The sequence below is a fragment of the Pleurodeles waltl genome, chromosome 5 (genome assembly GCF_031143425.1).
Source record: "Pleurodeles waltl isolate 20211129_DDA chromosome 5, aPleWal1.hap1.20221129, whole genome shotgun sequence".
NCBI classification, from domain to species: Eukaryota; Metazoa; Chordata; class Amphibia; order Caudata; family Salamandridae; genus Pleurodeles; species Pleurodeles waltl.
The window spans coordinates 1622679215-1622703746 of record NC_090444.1 but is presented as its reverse complement, the minus strand read 5'-3'; positions in this window follow the sequence as shown (position 1 = coordinate 1622703746).

Genomic DNA, 24532 nt, shown 5'->3' with positions numbered 1-24532 from the left:
TGAGAAAGCATCATCTTTTGCAGTTCCGTTGGGGCTTGAGGTATTTGAATTTGCTGTCTAGGTACCATGGGAACCTTCTGTTGCATTGGCTGCAACTGTGACAGTTGTAAACGTGGCATTTGCACCTGCTGCATGTGCTGAAAATCTTGCACTTGATTTACATTATTCTGAAAATTTGGATTAGAACCTCTTGTTGAAGTAAGCCTCAGCAAGGCCTACTAATGCAAGGGGTTCACCCTTCTCTGCACAAAGTCCTCAGACCGTATAGGAAGAAGTTGGCACAGAAACTGAAATAAAAGACAAAGTTTATTAAACCTCATGAGGTGGTACTACAGTTCAAACAGCACCCTTTGGTAATGTTTGAAGTAGCACACAGAACTGAGAGAGCAGGGTCCTTTTATACCCACGCAGGGGCTGAAAGGAGGTGGTACAATTATAGAAGCAAGACTTCTATACATATAAGGTCATGTGGAAATGCACAGTCGACAGGTAGGAGGGGCTAACAGTTTTCAAGGACTAACAGCTGCAGACCTTACTGGGCATGTGCGAAAGTGGGAGATGCTAAATATAACTTGTCACTAGGCAGATTTTCAAGCGTAGTTAACAGAAAGGTAAGACAGAGCACATGGTGAGCACATGGCAGCATGTGGCAGAGAAAATGCCTGCCATGAATACAAAATGGATTCTGCGAAATGTTCACAATAGTTGCTAAATACAAGATGTCTTCTGCTAATGCTTAATCTAATCGCTGCTAAACTACAACACTCTCACACTTGGTCCTCTCACATTCTGGAATGAATTGATGTCATTACTCTGCTGAACGACACCTTCCTGCACCATCATTGTACAGTCCTGTTTCCAATGTCCAACAGCTCCGCAAATGTGACATGGTAATGACTTCTTCATCCCCTGCACATCATTCTGAAGTACTACAGTACCTAAGTCTGGACCACGATTCATATTGCCTCCACCTCTACCTCTAATCTGAGGCTGGAACATCATGTTCTCCTGCTCCTGCTGTGGTAACTGCTGTGGAAAATTCTGTTGCACTCCAGTCTGAGCTGCTTCAATCTGCATCACCATTGCCTTCTATTTCAACTTTTTCTGCTTCAACTCAATCTCATCACTACAGTATTTTGCATACTGCAACACCTCATCAATCGGCTTTGCTTGCCAACAAATCAAGTGACTCTTAATCATCTGGTTAATTTCAGGTCTCAATCCTTCCACAAATCTGAACACAAAATGTAGCAGGTCTTTCGCCTCAATTGTTTCTGTACCCCTGTAATGCCTGAAGGCCTACAACAATCTCTAATAATACAATACAATAATACGACTCCTTTGCTTCCTGAGCTGTCCTGTCAATCCTCTGCCAATCAGTATTCTTGGGCGAAATTCTCATTTTCAAATATTCATTCAGCTTATGGTAATATTTCATTACCTCAGGAGACGGTGCACCTCTATTCTTGTCTCTCTCTCTGGTTCAATTGCTGGCCAATCTACACTCCTTTTACACTTGATCCATAAGTCAGCTGGAACCACTATCTCTAGTAATGTGTCCAAGTCTTCCCATAGACACTTTGCAAATTTCACAAACCTGTCTGTTTGCTGATACCACTCTACTGGCTTTTCGCTCAATTTTGGATAATCATTTGTAAATGACAGAATGTCACTTCTGCTCCACGGGACATGAACAAAATTCCCTCCTGGAATCTCTCTCATTGGTTAAATTTTCGCTGGACCTTTATTCTGTTGCACATTTGCAGTCAGCTCCAAATAATCCATTTTTCTCTTGTCTCTTTTATTTACCCATCGGCCTTCCCATTTGTTTAATGCTTCCCAGGTCTCAACACTTTGAAGCAATTCCTTAAGGTGTGCCTTCATTCCGGCAGATCTCATGTGTTCAAAATCTTTAACCTCAAAATCTAATCTGTGACTCCTTTTCAAATGTTTCATTTTCTCTATTTCTATGCTGTACTTTTCTGCTAAGTCTGCTTATTTCTGATGTACATTGCTCATCTCTCTCCTGATATTCAGGCACAAATATCTCAACTCTGCCTCTGTGTAGGATTCTAACCTATTCACTCCCATAGTTTCCTCAATGAGGTCACCTGCTTCCATGCTTAGTCTAGTATCATTCAAATACCCCTCTCCCTTAGGAGTACTCTTTTGGGTATTCAGCTTGTCTAACCATTCAGTCAACTGTTGAGCTGTCAAACCCTGCAACAAAATGTTACTTGCTTGTACTGGTGACACTTGCTGTGCAACTACATTCGGGGTCAGCGGTGTCAATATTTTCAAACTCTGGCTAATGTTTCGTCCTGCCATAGTATCTAGAAGTGCTACAAATGGACTAAGGTCTAGCAATGATCTCTATCCATCAAAAGTCTGTCCCACATGAGAGACTACCTGAACATTTTCATTATGTCCTCCCCTTATTATAATCTGGAACATTGCTCCCTGGTTACCTACAGTAGGTTTCTTCTGTGCAAATAATGGTACTGCTAGACCAACAGTAATAGGTAGCGATATAGCATCTGGGGCTGTTCTGGCACTTACACTCTGTGGGAGAGTAACTCACTTATTCAGATTCACTATCGGAGTCATAGCTGACTGTGTCCCTGTTACTGGAGTGAAACTTGGCACTACCTGCGGCTGCACTTTGGGGAGTAAAATTGGAGTTGGTTCAGTTGTTGTGTAGCCATTTTAGTCATAGCTCCGTGCACGTTACTTTAGCACACTAGGCCTGCCGGTGTGCACTTTAACCTAGATATATTTTATTCAGCTTCGTTTATTATTTTAACAATAGCCACATTTGCGGTCTTGTTTTATTTCTCTCTATCTAGCTGTTCTTTGCCTACGCCAGCACTGGGTTCTTAAACAAGACATTTCTTTCATTCTGTGCTTCTCTCAATGCTGCAGTAAGATAGGTTGCTGGTATATGTGGTAGTGTTTTGTCTCTGGTATTCATAGAAACATACACATCCTTACGTAGGGACATTTTCTCAGAAAATACGCTGTTTAATTATATAAAACACTTCCATGTCTCATACACGTTAGAGGGAGATTCCTGCCAGATTACCACGACTGTATGGTGAATGCTGAATGCTTCACTACAGCTGCCTATGCAGACTTCAGGCCTTTGCTGAGGTCTTCCCTGGGGAACCTGAAGGGCAGAACTAGAGCTTAACATGCTGTGCACTAATATAGCCTAGGTAGGAATTAGTCTATTGACTCCAGTGACAATATGGTGGTGTTATTCCTATGCTTTATTCTCCTTGTCACAATTCTAATCCTGTCAAACTTTATCGACCTGTTTATTGCAGTACATGCTTTATTATCTAAGATGGAGTTGCTTCATTAAAACCTTATTGAAACCTACACTGCCTCTGCTTCTTCTTGTATATAGGAGACTAATGTAACTGAGAGAAACGGATGAGATCTGAGTGACCACGATTTCCCTAAGGAGTCAATTGTGTCATGTGCTCGGCTGCCCAATCATCCCTGCTCTTGGGTGGAGGTGAGGCACTGCTAGTTAGCTGGAGCAAAAAACCCAGATTACGCAGACAGGTGTCACCTGTAGTAGGTTAGACTCAGTCTCACACACCGCAGGCGATTCTGCTGCTCAAATCCAGTAGTCTCATGAGAATAATGAGAGCCTACGCGACACAGTCTGAACCAACATCAGTCTCGAGTAAACCTGTTCCATAGGCACCATTAAGTTCAAAGTCATTTCCATAATGAACATATCAGGATAAATTCTCTGCACCTGTGGTGGATGCATCTGACTTTGTACTACAGGAGTAGTAGGCACATTAAGACTACTCTGCATCGCAATCTGTGTCAGGCTAGCATTAACCTGCATTGGACTCATGGTCCCACTAACCTGTGTCGGGGCTGTTGGGTCAGCACTGGTACTCGGACCACTCTCAGATACTGCATATGGTGGCGGGCTATCGCTCAATAACTGTTAAATACACTCATCATCATCTGACTCCTCCTCCACTGTTGAATACTTTCTAGCCTCCTTACACTCGTTGGACTTCTGTTAGTCTTCCCAGTAGCTTTCCTTCCTTCCTTCTAATTTTCCTGCGTAATTGCCGGAAACAATTTAATTCTGTGCAAAGTGTCGATCCTCCAAACTCTCTGAACAATGTCCCATCTAGCCTCTGCTAGAGTCTTTTCTGCCTTTCTCATCCTCCTCTCGAAGTTCTGTTGCTGTTGCTGTCTGGCTACTTGCTCCTACATCGCTAATGCCCCAAACTGTGCTGGTCTCGGAAGGGGCATCAATTCATAAATCACCATCCTTAAATGCTCCAAAACCCTCAAATTGAATGTCCCATTTGTGGGAAATGCTAAATTCCCATTCTTCTCTGTCAATTTTCACCATTGCTTTAGCCAAAGACATGGCGCAACATCCTTATCTTCCATTACAATGTAAGCTGGTGTACTTTCTGGTGGTGTAGCCTCGTCTACACTTGTTGTAATATATGTATCTCCCCCTAGGGCACTTTTTAAAGCTTTGAAAATTTTCTACCTTTTGTTATTCAAAATGAAATCAGGAAGTGACTTTCAATCCCAAGATTCCTTTCATCTACATTCTCTACCAACTTCCTCTCAAGGACGGCTGCCAATCCATGTGCAACCCTTCTCACTAACAGACCTATCTCAGCTCGGCTCCAATGATGTCACACACACATGTACTGCAGCTGACAAAGTCTTGCTGCTTGTCCTCGCAAACTCTAATTTACACAAAATAATGCAAATATTGCGAGCACTAACCAAAAATCAAAAACAAATCTGCTGGTTTACTACAGGAAAGGTAACACAATCGCTTCAGAAACCTTACGGATTTTTCACTGATTGGTCTTCCCGAACTTACAGATTCTCCTTCTTTCTCGGTCTCCCAGATTTGCAAGCAAAATTCGACCTGCAAATTATACCCTCAACTGATCAATAGGTCTTTCCTGGTGCACATAGGACTTGCCAAATCTCAGTCAACATTTTCTTTCACTCACTTTACTCACACTCGACCATGCCCAATCAACCTATTGAACCAAACAGATTACAACATAAAACCAAGTGTCTCATACACTTTTCAATATACTCCGGAGTCTTAGTCCACGCAGGGTCCATACATCAACAACCACGTGGGCAATTTTTGAGCACAAAGCACCACACACATGTGAAGTTTGACTACTTCCCTACTCTCACACTGCGGAGTATGCACACTCCTTCTAAATCTTAATTCGGAGTACGCAAATTCCCTAAATCCCTCACAAACCTCACAATTCACCTGCGATTTGCATCAGCTGTGCAAGCACAACCTACTTCATTCACACTATCACTAGAATGCCGAGAACATCCTCAAACAACCAGTAGCAGGATGCAGGATTCGGGGAAAGTAATTTCCAGGTTTAAGGGGACATTTTTTCTCCAGTCAGCATCATTGAAAAATAAAATCCAAATCTCAATAATAACGAATTCCCAACAGACCAACTCATCAAGCTGTTACCATTTCTGGGAGTGATAATACCAGGCTCTTCGGGAGACAAACCTTCACTTCTCTTTACCAACACTGTTAACACCTGTTACTCTACACCGAACGTCTATAATGAGCTCTTAGGAGACGAACCATCAGTCTCTTACCATCTCTGTTCATTTATGATAAGCTTTTAAGGAGAGAAACCATTACCTCTGCTACCATGTTTGTTAGCGCCTCTGACCTTAATAAGTAAACTTACAAGGGGACGCGAAGAGGTCGATGAACCATTTGACTCGCAATTAAGATGTTATTATCATAGCTCCAGTACCTAATCAAAAATCAATACACAATAGTCAATAATCATCAACAATCAATGGAAGTAATAATCAATGGAGTCAGTACTTGTCACACAGCATGACCTTTCAGTCATGAATAACCACACTTTTTAGTAAAAGTTTATTTCCCTATATTAATAATGCTAAGGTCATGTAGATTAATCTCAGAATCACATGAAACACATACAGAAACAATCCTGGCTGCCCAAAGCGGCGGAAGAAATGTAATCTAATCAAAGCTTGAACTACAGTTCCAGTGCAAATTAATAGCAAAGTCAATTGCGTCAAAGTAATTACATTAAGTTCAGCAGAAAAATTCATCAAGCATTAATCCCTATTAGCATAATTTCATTAGTGAGGATCCTTAACTAACACCAGATTAGCATCAGCATGTTGGGCTTCATGCAAAACTATTTAGTAACACAAATTTGGAAAAATATTTAACTATGGCTCCATCAAAACAATGCAGTTGGTACCTAGAAAGAAAAAAACAAATATGCGTAATAATCAACAGTCTATTGCATTATACCTATCCTCAGTGTGGATCAGCAAGCAGAGTCAGTCTTCATCCTCAGGACATCAGTCGATCAGCAAGTCATCAAGATTCAGCATCAAAGTTCAGAAAACGCAGTCTTTAAGCATTAAAGTTAAACATGTCTCTTGTCAAGACAGGCAGAAAATTGGCAATGATGGTGTCTCCTCTCTGTGCAGTCCTATTAAGTCAAAACTACTAAAACTACATCCCAAATCCCTATTGGTCAGTTAATCACATGTTCCTACTTTGTCCAATAAAAGCAAAACTCCAAATCTATGAATTCTGCTATTACGCCTTTCACATGTCGTTGATTGGTTTGTCCTGCAATGTCCTCATCATCCGGCTTGTCAGGTAACAATATTGTTGTAGCTTCCACTTCAGTCAGTATCTTCATTGTTGTCCTCCTGAGAAAGTCAGTCTCACTCGCATTACACACAAAATGTTACATTTACAGGAACAGCATCTTCTAGCAATCGGTTCTCATGGGAAAGGTTTCTCAGCTACGAGCACAAAGTGCAAAATGGAAAATCACAGTTTAACTCTCTGGAACAGCCATTTATTAAATGTTAAGAAATACAGCTTTAATGTGGGGCCTGGCAAACTAGGCCAAGACATTTGCTAAGTTAAGGCCTACAATTAAAAAAGCTAAAGCAAAATGCATAACCCCTAATATGACATATTACTACATTAGTAAAACTTACATACAACCTTTTCACAATATTAATTCTCTAGCAAGTACACTTTGTGAACATTGGCCTGCCACTCGTCGTAATCACATTTTCAAATGCATGCATTATTTTTCTACGTTATTTTATTTTCTACACAAATCATTTATTCAGAATACATAAACTCTCATTAATAATTTTTATTAAAACACCTGCGCTAGCACGTTTGATTAATAACTGATTTCAAGTTTTATTTATGGGAAACCATGTAGATTTGTATGCACTCATGGTGTTCCTTATATTTGTTTTGGAATACCAAGTAACAAGTCTGGAGCATACTCCTTTAGAACAGGGATCGTAAACCTGAAGCATGACCACAGAATTTTCAGGACCAGTGTTTGTCTCCGCCTTCTCCCAACCCCATTCCTTATCCCTTCCCCCTAGGCACTAATTACTCTGCCACTGTTCCCTTTGGCATAGAGAAAATAGTTTGCAGGGGTGTGAGTTACCTGTTCGCTCCAGAGAAAACCTGGAATTCATGTGAGCCGACCTGGCCTGTCAAAGCCCTCTGTGCTGCCAAGCAAGTCTTGATGGCATGTTCGGGCACTGCCAAATACCTACTCAGCTGGACTGGCTTCACAAACATTGGGATCTCCTAGGCATGGAAAAGCTGACAGCTGTAGTCGACCAAAGACTAACCCAATTCAATAAGACCTCAGGACCCTTTATAGGGTTCCTGTCTCAGGAATTCATGGAACTCACCTGTCCTGCATATTTATGCATACTCCACCACATATCTTCAGGACATGGCACTGGCTGAACCCTCTAGGGTAGATGACTTGTGCATGTTTCACCTACAGCTTTATAAATATCCGTGATACACTCATTGGAGGGAATTGCCACAATTGGATAGGTCTACTGAACATTTCCTCCCCACAACTTCGCAGTGGAGTGCATTCCCTTCTACCTAAAGTTACCCCCCCATCTCTGTTTGCATAATAATGTTCCTCATTGGCCAGTTGATGTAGGTGAGTTGTTTTGTAGTGTTTTTAAAACATTAAAACCAATGAAACAGATTTAAAACTAAATACCAACCCTGCTTTGACTGATATCTCTGACTGCACTTTACTGAAAGGTTGCAAAGTCACATGTAAACTCCCTTCTCTAGCCCAACCTTTACTCATGTACTCCATAACCGCTTTCAATAAAAAATCATAAGCCAGGGTTTTTCTTTGCTCATCTTCACCAACACATTTAGGGCCATATTTATACTTTTCGACGCACAACTGCGCCAACGCAGTTGTGCGTCAAAAAATCTAACACCATTCTGAAGCGCCATGCGGGCGCCGTATTTAATCAATGATGTTAGCCGGCGTTAGCCGGCGGAGCTGCCTGGTGTGCGTAAAAAAAAATGACGTACACCAGGCAGCGCCGGCGTAGGGAAATATGGAGCTTGGGCGCCAAAAAATGGGGCAAGTCAGGCTGAGGCAAAATTTTCGCCTCAACCCGATTTGCGCCATTTTTTTTGACTCCCAACCCCCATTGAAATGACTCCTGTCTTAGCAAAGACAGGAGTCATGCCCCCTTGCCCAATGGCCATGCCCAGGGGACTTATGTCCCCTGGGCATGGTCATTGGGCATAGTGGCATGTAGGGGGGCACAAATCAGGCCCCCCAATGCCACACAAAAAAAAAAAAAAATTACTTACCTGAACTTACCTTATGTTCCCTGGGATGGGTCCCTCCATCCTTAGGCGTCCTCCTGGGGTGGGCAAGGGTGACGGGCGGGTCCCTGGGGGCATGGGAGGGCACCTCTGGGCTCCTTCCGAGCCCACAGGTCCCTTAACGCCTGCCCTGACCAGGCGCTAAAAAACTACGCTAAAGCGGCTGGACGTCATTTTTTTTGAGCCGCCCACTCCTGGGCGTCATTTTTGCCCGGGAGTGTAAATACGGCGCACATGCCTCGGAGTAAATTTTTTTGACAGGAACGCCTACCTTGCATATCATTAACGCAAAGTAGGTGTCCACGCTAAAAAATTACGCAAACTCTATGGACTTTGGCGCTAGACGCGTCTAACGCCAGAGTACAAATATGGAGTTCGTTTTGCGTCGAATTTGCGTTAAAAAAAACGACGCAAATCCGGTGCAAACGGAGTATAAATATGGCCCTTAGTTTTGTCCCATGCAACACTTGCGACCAAACAATTTACAATCTGCTGATCATCTAATACCTCCTCCAGATCATTACCAGACCATGGAAGATGAGACAAACAATCTTTTTTTTTTTTTTTTTTTTCCTGGAATATAGTTCAACTCAAAGTGATAGTAAAGAAGTTTTCAACTTAATCTTACCAACCAGGCTGTCGCTTTTGTGGAATGAACATTGGAACCACTGATAACTGGCACCAAAGGTTAAAGGTCAGTGCCTAAACGAAATTTAGTTCCGCAGAGATAAGCTTTAAACCTGTCAACTGCCCATAAAACAGGACAGCATTTCACACTCAATCACAGAATTTGAGTGTTAGTGAAGCAAAAACACTAATCCGTTCAGAAGTTCCCTTCTTTTGAGACAAAACTGCCCTGAGCCTCACACCACTGACATCGACTGTAATGCATAATGTCTTCCCTTGTATGACTTACATTCATGACATCTTCATGTACACATAACATTTTCTTTGTACACCCAGGTCCAACCAAGAACGCCAGGACTGCAATGTGAGACACAGAACTTGCTGTGTACCTCCTGCCCTTTGACTTTTATGACTGTGTTAAAGAATCCTTCCAGTTCATTGTTTTCACAATTTTTTCACTATTTGTACGGTTGTGGGTTTACATCAGGCAAGTCTAAACTAGCTTTGTAATCGAACCTTCACATTGCCAATTTTAAAATCATCAATTAGATCTTTAGACTTAGAAAATCATTTTAATGGACTTTGACACATAAAAGCTGATTATGCTATTGGGCAATTCATGTTCAGCAATATTGTTTACCACATTCATATTGTTCCTCCGAATATTCATACAACATACTCTTGTGAATGAAGTATCCAGAACTGCCACACTTAACACAATCTTTGCCCAAAGCTGAACATTGTTTATTAAGGCAATATGAAATTTGGACCACAACATTGCACTACAACAACGGAGGCCCAGATTTAAGAGGGAATAGCACCATCTAACAACACATTAACCTAATTGTTCTTTGATGCTACCGTGGCATCAGATGGCCAGAAATGCTGCATCAGATTTACAAAGTGGTGCAATGCATGTACTTTGTGACCTGTTGTGCCACACCATGCCTCCCCATTAGTGGGGCTGAAAAAATGGCGCAAAGGAATCTAAAAGATTTCTTTGTGCCATTTTTTTGGGCATTTTAATGCCTGCTCAGAGCAGGTATTAAAATGGGGCATACCATTATTTATAATGGGCTCCTATACATTGTTCAGGGTTAGGGCCAACATTCTGGCACTAACCCTGAACAGTACATCAATTGCATAAGGAATTCTGATGCTATTGCCCCCTACCCTGCGCCATGGTGCACTGTATTTTAGATATGATGTGGGGCTAAAGGTTGCAAGGAAAGTGGCGCAGTACTGCACTTTTCTTAAATCTGCCCCTTAGAGTCTTCTTTTTACCCAACAACAGTTCAGTTCTTTTTCTTTCCTTTTCCATGTACAACTTAAAAAAATGTGTTTGCTGAACTCTTTAACCAATTTGTTTGAATCCTGTATGCTGTTAGCAATGTCTAAAACTTTTTCAAGAGATGGAATATCAGTAAATAGGCAACCAACAAAAGAATTCAAAGAATGTCCTAACTGTCTTCTCCTGGTCCAATCACCAGCTTCTCATATTCTCTCTTAATCTACAAGCTAAGCTATATTCCAACATTTCCTGCAAGCACAAGGAATAAAAGTGCACAGGAAAGAACAGGACATAACAAAGCTGTCACTGACCGAGTCTTGAAATAGTCTGTGGTCATTAGCTATCATTCTCAGAGAAACACGTGTTGGGTGAACATTGTTTAATGGCATATCTCATTCCACTGAATGGCAGAGCATTGCCTATCAAATGTACCACTTTGACTTTGATTTGCATTATGCCAAAGCATCTATAAGCTAGTTGAACATTTTGTCCTAGTCAGGTGAAAATCAGTATGAAGTAAAGGACGTTATACACACCCTGTAATGTACTGGATCAAACCAATTCACTATTCAAGGAAGGATGTTGGTCTGGGTTAAATTCTTCTTTATCAGTAGGTCACAGCAGGGCAAACATGTCAGATTTATTTCAGCTTGATTGTCCTTCTCTCCCCTTCAATTTACCCTCTTGATCCTCATGGCCCATCTGATTTAAAACCAAGTGTCTGTGCTATCCACTGAATGTAGATAATCTCTCAAATTGAACATACCAAAAAAAGTTGTAAATGATTTGTTAAAAAAGAGTGTTCCAACCCATAAATGAATGCTAAACAATGGTTCATGTCTCAACGATAACTATGAGAAACTGGGTTGTTGGTTTGCTGGTTGTTTGAACCCTGGTCAAGTCACCAAATTAACCTGTCCTAACCCGTGGGTAGCTTGGCACAAAAAGCCGTCAGGCTTAACTTAAAGGCAATGTATGAAGTATTTGTGCAGCACACAAACAGTAATGAAGTGAAAAGTCCCACCCCTTTATTTGACACTATAGCAACAAAAATGTAATCAATCAAACCAGATTTATGAATTTTCAAAGATTTAAGTGAAAAAGGGTGCCGAAAAGTACAAATCACCATCTTGAAATATCTGGTTGCGCTGGACCGGGGTAAATGTTCAGGCTGACCTCAATGGAGAGCAGGTTGGATACAGTCCCTGATTAGTCTTGCCGAGGTCTTACCTTCTCAAGATCTGTGCCAAGAGTTCTGTTCGCATTGGAGTAGGCCGCAAATTGCAAGGAGAGCATTGCAAGAGACTATCAGCAGGGTGCAAAGAGCAGGCTGGGAGAAACAGCAGGACATTAGCTCTGTCAGAGTTGCAATCAGCAGTGTGGCAGTTCCTGTAGAGCACAGCAGTCCTTCATCCTGGCAGAGTATCCACAGGCCCAGAAGTGAACTGAAGAGTGGTGTTGAAGGTCCTAGTTTTAACCCCTTCGCTGCCAGGCCTTTTCCACCTCCTGTGCCGGGCCTTTTTTTGCCTATTTGGGGCAGTTCGCGCTTAGGCCCTCATAACTTTTTGTCCACATAAGCTAACCAAGCCAAATTTGCGTCCTTTTTTTCCAACATCCTAGGGATTCTAGAGGTACCCAGACTTTGTGGGTTCCCTTGAAGGAGGCCAAGAAATTGGCCAAAATACAGTGAAAATTTCGTTTTTTTCAAAAAAATTGGAAAAAGTGGCTGCAGAAAAAGGCTTGTGGTTTTCCCCCTGAAAATGGCATCAACAAAGGGTTTGCGGTGCTAAACTCAGCAGCTTCCCTGCTTTCAGGAACAGGCAGACTTGAATCAGAAAACCCAATTTTTCAACACAATTTTGGCATTTTACTGGGGCATACCCCATTTTTGCAGTTTTTTGTGCTTTCAGCCTCCTTCCAGTCAGTGACAGAAATGGGCATGAAACCAATCCTGGATCCCAGAAACCTAAACATTTCTGAAAAGTAGACAAAATTCTGAATTCAGCAAGGGGTCATTTGTGTAGATCCTACAAGGGTTTCCTACAGAAAATAACAACTGAAAAAGAAAAATATTGAAATTGAGGTGAAAAAAACATAAATGTTTCTCTACGTTTTACTCTGTAACTTTTCCCTCCAATGTCAGATTATCGAAAGCAATATACCGTTACGTCTGCTGGACTCCTCTGGTTGCGGGGATATATAGGGCTTGTAGGTTCATCAAGAACCCAAGGAACCCAGAGCCAATAAATGAGCTGCACCCTGACGTGCGTTTTCAATCTATACCGGGTATAAAGCAATTAATTTGCTGAAATATAAAGAGTAAAAAATTGCTATCAAGAAAACCTTTGTATTTCCAAAAAGGGCACAAGATAAGGTGTTGAGGAGCAGTGGTTATTTGCACATATCTGAATTCCAGGGTGACCAAACTAGCATGTGAATTACAGGGCATTTCTCAAATAGATGTCTTTTTTACACACTCTCCTATATTTGGAAGGAAAAAATTTAGAGAAAGACAAGGGGCAATAACACTTGTTTTGCTAATCTATGTTCCCCCAAGTCTCCCGATAAAAAAGATACCTCACTTGTGTGGGTAGGCCTAGCGCCCGCGACAGGAAACGCCCCAAAGAACAACGTGGACACATCCTAAATTTTGGAAAAAAACAGAGGTGTTTTTTGCGAAGTGCCTACCTGTAGATTTTGGCCTCTAGCTCAGCCGGCACCTAGGAAACCTACCAAACCTGTGCATTTCTGAAAACTAGAGACCTAGGGGAATCTAAGGAGGGGTGACTTGCGGGGCTCGGACCAGGTTCTGTTACCCAGAATCCTTTGCAAACCTTAAAATTTGGCTAAAAAAACACATGTCCCTCACATTTCTGTGGCAGAAAGTTCTGGAATCTGAGAGGAGCTACAAATTTCCTTCCACCCAGCGTTCCCCCAAGTCTCCCGATAAAAATGATACCTCACTTGCGTGGGTAGGCCTAGCGCCGGCGACAGGAAACACCCCAAAGCGCAACGTGGACACATCCTAAATTTTGGAAAAAAACAGAGGTGTTTTTTGCGAAGTGCCTACCTGTAGATTTTGGCCTCTAGCTCAGCCGGCACCTAGGGAAACCTACCAAACCTGTGAATTTCTGAAAACTAGAGACCTAGGGAAATCCAAGGAGGGGTGACTTGCGGGGCTCGGACCAGGTTCTGTTACCCAGAATCCTTTGCAAACCTCAAAATTTGGCTAAAAAAACACATGTCCCTCACATTTTTGTGGCAGAAAGTTCTGGAATCTGAGAGGAGCTACAAATTTCCTTCCGCCCAGCGTTCCCCCAAGTCTCCCGATAAAAATGATACCTCACTTGCGTGGGTAGGCCTAGCGCCGGCGACAGGAAACACCCCAAATCGCAACGTGGACACATCCTAAATTTTGGAAAAAAACAGAGGTGTTTTTTGCGAAGTGCCTACCTGTAGATTTTGGCCTCTAGCTCAGCCGGCACCTAGGGAAACCTACCAAACCTGTGCATTTCTGAAAACTAGAGACCTAGGGGAATCCAAGGAGGGGTGACTTGCGGGGCTCGGACCAGGTTCTGTTACCCAGAATCCTTTGCAAACCTCAAAATTTGGCTAAAAAAACACATGTCCCTCACATTTCTGTGGCAGAAAGTTCTGGAATCTGAGAGGACCTACAAATTTCCTTCCACCCAGCGTTCCCCCAAGTCTCCCGATAAAAATGATACCTCACTTGCGTGGGTAGGCCTAGCGCCGGCGACAGGAAACACCCCAAAGCGCAACGTGGACACATCCTAAATTTTGGGAAAAAACAGAGGTGTTTTTTGCGAAGTGCCTACCTGTAGATTTTGGCCTCTAGCTCAGCCGGCACCTACGGAAACCTACCAAACCTGTGCATTTCTGAAAACTAGAGATCTAGGGGAATCCAAGGAGGGGTGACTTGCGGGGCTCGGACCAGGTTCTGTTACCCAGAATCCTTTGCAAACCTCAAAATTTGGCTAAAAAAACACATGTCCCTCACATTTCTGTGGCAGAAAGTTCTGGAATCTGAGAGGAGCTACAAATTTCCTTCCACCCAGCGTTCCCCCAAGTCTCCCGATAAAAATGATACCTCACTTGCGTGGGTAGGCCTAGCGCCGGAGACAGGAAACACCCCAAAGCGCAACGTGGACACATCCTAAATTTTGGAAAAAAACAGAGGTGTTTTTTGCGAAGTGCCTACCTGTAGATTTTGGCCTCTAGCTCAGCCGGCACCTAGGGAAACCTACCAAACCTGTGCATTTCTGAAAACTAGAGACCTAGGGGAATCCAAGGAGGGGTGACTTGCGGGGCTCGGACCAGGTTCTGTTACCCAGAATCCTTTGCAAACCTCAAAATTTGGCTATAAAAACACATGTCCCTCACATTTCTGTGGCAGAAAGTTCTGGAATCTGAGAGGAGCTACAAATTTCCTTCCACCCAGCGTTCCCCCAAGTCTCCCGATAAAAATGATACCTCACTTGCGTGGGTAGGCCTAGCGCCGGCGACAGGAAACACCCCAAAGCGCAACGTGGACACATCCTAAATTTTGGGAAAAAACAGAGGTGTTTTTTGCGAAGTGCCTACCTGTAGATTTTGGCCTCTAGCTCAGCCGGAACCTAGGGAAACCTACCAAACCTGTGCAGTTCTGAAAACTAGAGACCTAGGGGAATCCAAGGAGGGGTGACTTGCGGGGCTCGGACCAGGTTCTATTACCCAGAATCCTTTGCAAACCTCAAAATTTGGCTAAAAAAACACATGTCCCTCACATTTCTGTGGCAGAAAGTTCTGGAATCTGAGAGGAGCTACAAATTTCCTTCCACCCAGCGTTCCCCCAAGTCTCCCGATAAAAATGATACCTCAATTGCGTGGGTAGGCCTAGCGCCGGCGACAGGAAACACCCCAAAGCGCAACGTGGACACATCCTAAATTTTGGAAAAAAACAGAGGTGTTTTTTGTGAAGTGCCTACCTGTAGATTATGGCCTCTTGCTCAGCCGGCACCTAGGGAAACCTACCAAACCTGTGCATTTCTGAAAACTAGAGACCTAGGGGAATGCAAGGAGGGGTGACTTGCGGGGCTCGGACCAGGTTCTGTTACCCAGAATCCTTTGCAAACCTCAAAATTTGGCTAAAAAAACACATGTCCCTCACATTTTTGTGGCATAAAGTTCTGGAATCTGAGAGGAGCTACAAATTTCCTTCCACCCAGCGTTCCCCCAAGTCTCCCGATAAAAATGATACCTCACTTGCGTGGGTAGGCCTAGCGCTCGCGACAGGAAACACCCCAAAGCGCAACGTGGACACATCCTAAATTTTGGAAAAAAACAGCGGTGTTTTTTGCGAAGTGCCTACCTGTAGATTTTGGCCTCTAGCTCAGCCGGCACCTAGGGAAACCTACCAAACCTGTGCATTTCTGAAAACTAGAGACCTAGGGGAATCCAAGGAGGGGTGACTTGCAGTGCTCGGACCAGGTTCTGTTACCCAGAATCCTTTGCAAACCTCAAAATTTGGCTAAAAAAACACATGTCCCTCACATTTCTGTGGCAGAAAGTTCTGGAATCTGAGAGGAGCTACAAATTTCCTTCCACCCAGCGTTCCCCCAAGTCTCCCGATAAAAATGACACCTCACTTGCGTGGGTAGGCCTAGCGCCGGCGACAGGAAACACCCCAAAGCGCAACATGGACACATCCTAAATTTTGGAAATAAACAGAGGTGTTTTTTGCGAAGTGCCTACCTGTAGATTTTGGCCTCTAGCTCAGCCGGCACCTAGGGAAACCTACCAAACCTGTGCATTTCTGAAAACTAAAAACCTAGGGGAATCCAAGGAGGGGTGACTTGCGGGGCTCGGACCAGGTTCTGTTACCCAGAATCCTTTGCAAACCTCAAAATTTGGCTAAAAAAACACATGTCCCTCACATTTCTGTGGCAGAAAGTTCTGGAATCTGAGAGGAGCTACAAATTTCCTTCCATCCAGCGTTCCCCCAAGTCTCCCGATAAAAATGATACCTCACTTGCGTGGGTAGGCCTAGCGCCGGCGACAGGAAACACCCCAAAGCGCAACGTGGACACATCCTAAATTTTGGAAAAAAACAGAGGTGTTTTTTGCGAAGTGCCTACCTGTAGATTTTGGCCTCTAGCTCAGCCGGAACCAAGGGAAACCTACCAAACCTGTGCATTTCTGAAAACTAGAGACCTAGGGGAATCCAAGGAGGGGTGACTTGCGGGGCTCGGACCAGGTTCTGTTACCCAGAATCCTTTGCAAACCTCAAAATTTGGCTAAAAAAACACATGTCCCTCACATTTCTGTGGCAGAAAGTTCTGGAATCTGAGGGGAGCTACAAATTTCCTTCCACCCAGCGTTCCCCCAAGTCTCCCGATAAAAATGACACCTCACTTGCGTGGGTAGGCCTAGCGCCGGCGACAGGAAACACCCCAAAGCGCAACGTGGACACATCCTAAATTTTGGAAAAAAACAGAGGTGTTTTTTGCGAAGTGCCTACCTGTAGATTTTGGCCTCTAGCTCAGCCGGCACCTAGGGAAACCTACCAAACCTGTGCATTTCTGAAAACTACAGACCTAGGGGAATCCAAGGAGGGGTGACTTGCGGGGCTCGGACCAGGTTCTGTTACCCAGAATTCTTTGCAAACCTCAAAATTTGGCTAAAAAAACACATGTCCCTCACATTTCTGTGGCAGAAAGTTCTGGAATCTGAGAGGAGCTACAAATTTCCTTCCACCCAGCGTTCCCCCAAGTCTCCCGATAAAAATGACACCTCACTTGCGTGGGTAGGCCTAGCGCCGGCGACAGGAAACACCCCAAAGCGCAACGTGGACACATCCTAAATTTTGGAAAAAAACAGAGGTGTTTTTTGCGAAGTGCCTACCTGTAGATTTTGGACTCTAGCTCAGCCGGCACCTAGGGAAACCTACCAAACCTGTGCATTTCTGAAAACTAGAGACCTAGGGGAATCCAAGGAGGGGTGACTTGCGGGGCTCGGACCAGGTTCTGTTACCCAGAATCCTTTGCAAACCTCAAAATTTGGCTAAAAAAACACATGTCCCTCACATTTCTGTGGCAAAAAGTTCTGGAATCTGAGAGGAGCTACAAATTTCCTTCCACCCAGCGTTCCCCCAAGTCTCCCGATAAAAATGATACCTCACTTGCGTGGGTAGGCCTAGTGCCGGCGACAGGAAACACCCCAAAACGCAACGTGGACACATCCTAAATTTTGGAAAAAAACAGAGGTGTTTTTTGCGAAGTGCCTACCTGTAGATTTTGGCCTCTAGCTCAGCCGGCACCTAGGGAAACCTACCAAACCTGTGCATTTCTGAAAACTAGAGACCTAGGGGAATCCAAGGAGGGGTGACTTTCGGGGCTCGGACCAGGTTCTGTTACCCAGAATCCTTTGCAAACCTCAAAATTTGGCAAAAAAAAACACATGTCCCTCACATTTTTGTGGCAGAAAGTTCTGGAATCTGAGAGGAGCTACAAATTTCCTTCCACCCAGCGTTCCCCCACGTCTCCCAATAAAAATGATACCTCACTTGTGTGGGTAGGCCTAGCGTCCGCAACAGGAAACACCCCAAAGCGCAACGTGGACACATCACAGAAAACAGACCTGTTTTTAGCAAAGTGCCTACCTGTAGATTTTGGCCTCCAGCTCAGCCGCCACCTAGGGAAACCTACCAAACCTGTGCATTTCTGAAAACTACAGACCTAGGGGAATCCAAGATGGGGTGACTTGTGTGGCTCGGACCAGGTTCTGTTACCCAGAATCCTTTGCAAACCTCAAAATTTGGCTAAAAAAACACATGTTCCTCACATTTCTGTGGCAGAAAGTTCTACAATCTGAGAGGAGCCACAAATTTCCTTCCACCCAGCGTTCCCCCACGTCTCCCGATAAAAATGATACCTCACTTGTGTGGGTAGGCCTAGCGCTCGCGACAGGAAATGGCCCAAAACACAACGTGGACACATCACATTTTTTCATAGAAAACAGTGCCTACGTGTGGATTTTGGCCTCTAGCTCAGCCGGGCACCTGGGGAAACCTAGCAAACCAGCGCATTTTTGAAAACTAGAGAACTAGGGGAATCCAAGATGGGGTGATTTGCGGGGCTCTGACCAGGTTCTGTTACCCAGAATTCTTTGCAAACATCAAAATCTGGCTAAAAAACACGTTTTCCTCTCATTTCGGTGACAGAAAGTTCTGGAATCTGAGAGGAGCCACAAATTTCCTTCCACCCAGCGTTCCCCTAAGTCTCTCCATAAAAATGGTACCTCACTTGTGTGGGTAGGCCTAGCGCCCACAAAAGGAAATGGCCCAAAACACAACATATTTTTTCACAGAAAACAGAGGTGTTTTTTGCAAAGTGCCTACCTGTGGATTTTGGCCTCTAGCTCAGCCGTCCCCGGGGGGGGTGATGGGGGGGAGGAAATGCCCTAAAATAAATTTGACCCCCCACCCCCCCCAAACTCCCCCTGCCCAGGTGCGACCCTTGCCTACGGGGTCGCTACCCCTGCGTGACATTGGCGCCAAAAAACAAATTCCCGGTGCCTAGTGGTTTCTGCCCCCTTGGGGGCAGATTGACCTAAAATCGACCAATCTGCCCCCAAGGGGTGCAGAAATGGTCTAAACACAGTTTGCCCCCCAGGGGAGCGACCCTTGCCTGATTGGTCGCTCCCCATCTCTAAAAAAACAAACATACAAAAAAAAAACCCCCCCCCAAAAAAAATTGCCCTGGCGCCTAGAGGTTTCTGCCCCCCCCTGGTGGCAGATCGGCCTAATAATAGGCCGATCTGCCCCCAGGGGGGGCAGAAATGGCCTAAAATAAATTTGCCCCCCGAACATCCACCCCCCGCCCCCGGAGCGACCCTTGCCTATGGGGTCGCTCCTCCTGCGTGACATTGGCGCCAAAAAACAAATCCCCGGTGCCTAGTGGTTTCTGCCCCCTTGGGGCAGATTGACCTAAAATCTACCAATCTGCCCCCAAGGGGGGCAGAAATGGTCTAAACACAATTTGCCCCCCAGGGGAGCGACCCTTGCCTGATGGGTCGCTCCCCATCTCTAAAAAAAACCAACCAAACAAAAAAAAAAACACAAAAAAAACATTTGCCCTGGCAACAAGAGGTTTCTGCCCCCCCTGGTGGCAGATCGGCCTAATAATAGGCCGATCTGCCCCCAGGGGGGGCAGAAATGGCCTACAATAAATTTGCCCCCCCAAACACCCACTCCCCCCCCCCCGGAGGGACCCTTGCCTACGGGGTCGCTCCCCCTGCGTGACATTGGCACCAAAAAACAAATCCCCGGTGCCTAGTGGTTTCTGCCCCCTTGGGGCAGATTGACCTAAAATCTGCCAATCTGCCCCCAAGGGGGGCAGAAATGGTCTAAACACAATTTGCCCCCCAGGGGAGCGACCCTTGCCTGATGGGTCGCTCCCCATCTCTAAAAAAAACCAAACAAACAAAAAAAAAAACACACAAAAAAAATTTGCCCTGGCAACAAGAGGTTTCTGCCCCCCCTGGGGGCAGATCGGCCTAATAATAGCCTAAAATAAATTTGCCCCCCGAACACCCACTCCCCCCCCCCCCCCGGAGGGACCCTTGCCTACGGGGTCGCTCCCCCTGCGTGACATTGGCGCCAAAAAACAAATCCCCGGTGCCTAGTGGTTTCTGCCCCCTTGGGGCAGATTGACCTAAAATCGACCAATCTGCCCCCAAGGGGGCATAAATGGTCTAAACACAATTTGCCCCCCAGGGGAGCGACCCTTGCCTGATGGGTCGCTCCCCATCTCTAAAAAAAACCAACCAAACAAAAAAAAAACACAAAAGTTTTTTTTGCCCTGGCAACAAGAGGTTTCTGCCTCCCCTGGGGGCAGAAATGGCCTAAAATAAATTTGCCCCCTGAACCCCCACCCCCCCCCGGAGCGACCATTGCCTACGGGGTCGTTCCCCCTGCGTGACATTGGCGCCAAAAAACAAATCCCCGGTGCCTAGTGGTTTCTGCCCCCTTGGGGCAGATTGACCTAAAATCGACCAATCTGCCCCCAAGGGGGGCAGAAATGGTCTAAACACAATTTGCCCCCCAGGGGAGCGACCCTTGCCTGATGGGTCGCTCCCCATCTCTAAAAAAAAACAAACAAAAAAAAAAAAACACAACATTTTTTTTTGCCCTGGCAACAAGAGGTTTCTGCCTCCCCTGGGGGCAGATCGGCCTAATAATTGGCCGATCTGCCCCCAGGGGGGGCAGAAATGGCCTAAAATAAATTTGCCCCCTGAACCCACCCCCCCCCCCGGAGCGACCATTGCCTACGGGGTCGCTCCCCCTGCGTGACATTGGCGCCAAAAAACAAATCCCCGGTGCCTAGTGGTTTCTGCCCCCTTGGGGCAGATTGACCTAAAATCGACCAATCTGCCCCCAAGGGGGGCAGAAATGGGCTAAACACAATTTGCCCCACAGGGGAGCGACTCTTGCCTGATGGGTCGCTCCCCTTCTCTAAAAAAAACACCAAACCAATAAAAAAAAACACAAAAAAAAAATTTGCCCTGGCGCTTAGAGGTTTCTGCCCCCCCTGGGGGTAGACCGGCCTAATACCAATAGGCCGATCTGCCCCCAGGGGGGGCAGAGATGGCCTAAAATAATTTTGCCCCCCCCGCCCCTACCCCCCCCCGGGGAGCGACCCTTGACTACAAGGTCGCTCCCCTTGTGTGACGGCGCAAAAAAAAGATCCCTGGTGCCTAGTGGTTTCTGCCCCCCTTGGGGGCAGATTGACCTAAAATCGGCCGATCTGCCCCCAAAGCGGGCAGAAATGGCCTAAATACATTTTGCCCCTCCAGGGGAGCGACCCTTGTCCAAGGGGGTCGCTCCCCATCTGTAAAACAGAAAAACAAAAAAATCCCTGGTGCCTAGTGGTTTCTGCCCCCCTTGGGGGCAGATCAGCCGAATCAAAATAGGCTGATCTACCCCCCCCAGGGGGGCAGAAATGGCCTAAAATAATCCCCCCCCACCCCCCCCCCAGGGAGCGACCCTTGCCTAAGGGGTCGCTCCCCTTGCGTGAAATTCACGCAAAAAAAAAAACTCCCTGGTGTCTAATGGTTTCTGCCCCCCAAGGGGGGGCAGAAATGGCCTAAATATAATTTGCCCCCTAGGGGAGCGACCCTTGCCTAAGGGGTCGCTCCCCACCTAAAAAAAAAAGAAAACAAAACAAAAAGAAAAAAAAAAAAAAAAGATCCCTGGTGCCTAGAGGTTTCTGCCCCCCCTGGGGGCAGATCGGCCTAATAATAGGCCGATCTGTCCCCAGGGGGGGCAGAAAAGGCCTTCCCAAAAAATTGCCCCCCCTGGGAGCGACCCTTGCCAAAGGGGTCGCTTTGTTGCGTGACATACGCGCGCAAAAACAAACTCCCTGGTGTCTAATGGTTTCTGCCCCCCTCGGGGGCAGATTGGCCTTATCAAAATAGGCCAATCTGCCCCCAAGGGGGGCAGAAATGGCCTAAATATATATTGCCCCGTAGGGGAGCGACCCTTGCCTAAGGGATCGCTCCCCACCTAAAAAAAAAGAAATCATCACAAAAAAAAAAAGAAAAAAAAAAAAGGTCCCTGGTGCCTAGAGGTTTCTGCCCCCCCTGGGGGCAGATCGGCCTAATAATAGGCAAATACATTTCCTTCCCTTTGAAGCCTCTCGGGGCCTCCCCCATGGGATTGAAAAAGAAATGCAAAAGCATTTCTTTTTCAATCGCGCTGGAAGCTCTGCTCTGGGGGTTGGGGGGGGTCGGGGGTGGGAGGGAAAGGGCTTCCCCTTCCATCCCTGACTTGGGGGGGTGGGGGGGAACCCCACAGAGGGAGCGAGAGCGCTCCCTCTGGGCTCTGTGCACAGGACGTAATGGTTACGTCCTGGGCACAGCAGCACTGTGCCTCAGGACGTAACCATTACGTCCTGGGCACAGAAGGGGTTAAACTGTGGTACCCTTCTCCTGGAAGGTGGGAGAAACTTCTGGGCAGGAATTTCCAGACTCCCGTACCCTGGCTCCAAGCTAGCTGCAATGACAATATCGGGTTGTTAGGCACTTTGTGTGAAGGTAGAGCACAGGCTACTCAGTTGTCAGTGGGGCCATGCTCAGCACTGCACCCCCCATCCTGCAAGCAGATGACCTATTGAGGCACACCTAAACCCTTTATTGTGTGATTGTCTGGGAGGAATTCACAAATTCTGTCAGCTACACCCAGCCATGTAACCCAAGACAGGCGGTAGACACAAAGGGATAAGGGTAGGAAAATCTCGACTTTCTAAAAGTGGCATTTTCAAAATTGTAATAAAAAGTCTGACATAACCAATAAAAAAGGACTGTCATTATCATTTCATAGTTACTGAACATGACATAGCTACCTTCTCCCAAATAGAAAATACAGCTTATTAAATGTAATAAGGAATTCTCAGTATTATTCTATGGGAGAGGTAGGGCTAACATTAGTGAAAAACACATTTAGGAGTTTTTCACTACCAAGACATGTAAAACATAAGAATACATGTCCAAACTTTTTATTACACAGCACCCTGCCCTCTGGGCTTCCTGGGGCCTACATTAGAGGTGGCATGTAATAAAAGTGGAGCTTAAGGCTTGGCAAGGGGATTTAAATGCGAAGTTGACATAGCAGTTTAAAAATACATTCAGGCTGCAATGGCAGGTCTCGGACATGTTTTAAAGCATTACTTAAGTGTGTATGGCGCAATGGGTGCTGCAGGCCCACTAGTAGCATTTATTTTAAGGGTCCCGGGCATATAGTATACCTCTCTACAAGGGACTTGCAAGTAACTTAAATATGCCAATCAAACCACGTTTAGAGGAGTGGGCAGAATCATAGTAGAACTGGTTAGCAGTGATAATGTGCATAGAGTCCTAAGGCCAACAAAAATGAACTTCATATGGAGTTAAATAGGCGGAAGTTTGGGGGAAGACCTCCTTAAAGGTGACAAGTCTAACAATAATAAAGTAAATGCTGTACCCCTTGGCTGGCATGATTCCTCAGCCACTCCATTTGTTTGACTGTGACAGATGAGCAACCACCAAGTTGCTGTCAGAACTGTGAGTAATTTAGGTATCACTTTTGATGGCAGATTATCATATAACAGCAGATAATTGTAGTGACAAGACCTCACAGTATTTGCTGAGCTTTTGCTGAAATAATTTCTTTTGCACCAAAAGCTCTCAATTGGACAAAGATGGTATCTGTAGTCGCCAAGGTGGGTTTGGCACTGGGATACATTTGCTATCTTTGCAAGGTTGAACAGGCAGAATAAGAGTCCCTGGAGAGTTGCATGTGTCAGAAGTCAGTACTTCCTTGCTAATCAGGAACAATGGTGATAAGGCCAAGTCACTAAATCATGACTGAATAGAGGCTATGTATGTGTAATCTCAATACGCTGATTATGCTGATCCAGCGTATTCAACACATGGAGACCTTTGCAAGGCTAACCACATTTCTCCATTTCAATCTCAGGCCTATCTTTTAAGCCTTTATGCCATATTCATATGGCTTAGTCAGAAGGATATTTTCTGACCTGAACTATTGATTTATTCTAACAGGGTTCAACCCTGACCACAAAGTACTGAGATTGTTTAGATAATTCAAGAGATAAGATAATTTAATGGCTGGTTTGACTTGTTGCTCTTGTAAATATTAATTTAAGAATAACTTATTTTGCTCATTGTTTGCACTAAAATTACTTGTCACAGAACACCACTCCATATGCACTTTTTGAAATGTCTCCTCGCTAATATATTGTTAAATGACTTATAATCGATTTGATATGTTCATAATATATTTTCCACTAATATTGGGTATCCTCATGTATTTATTA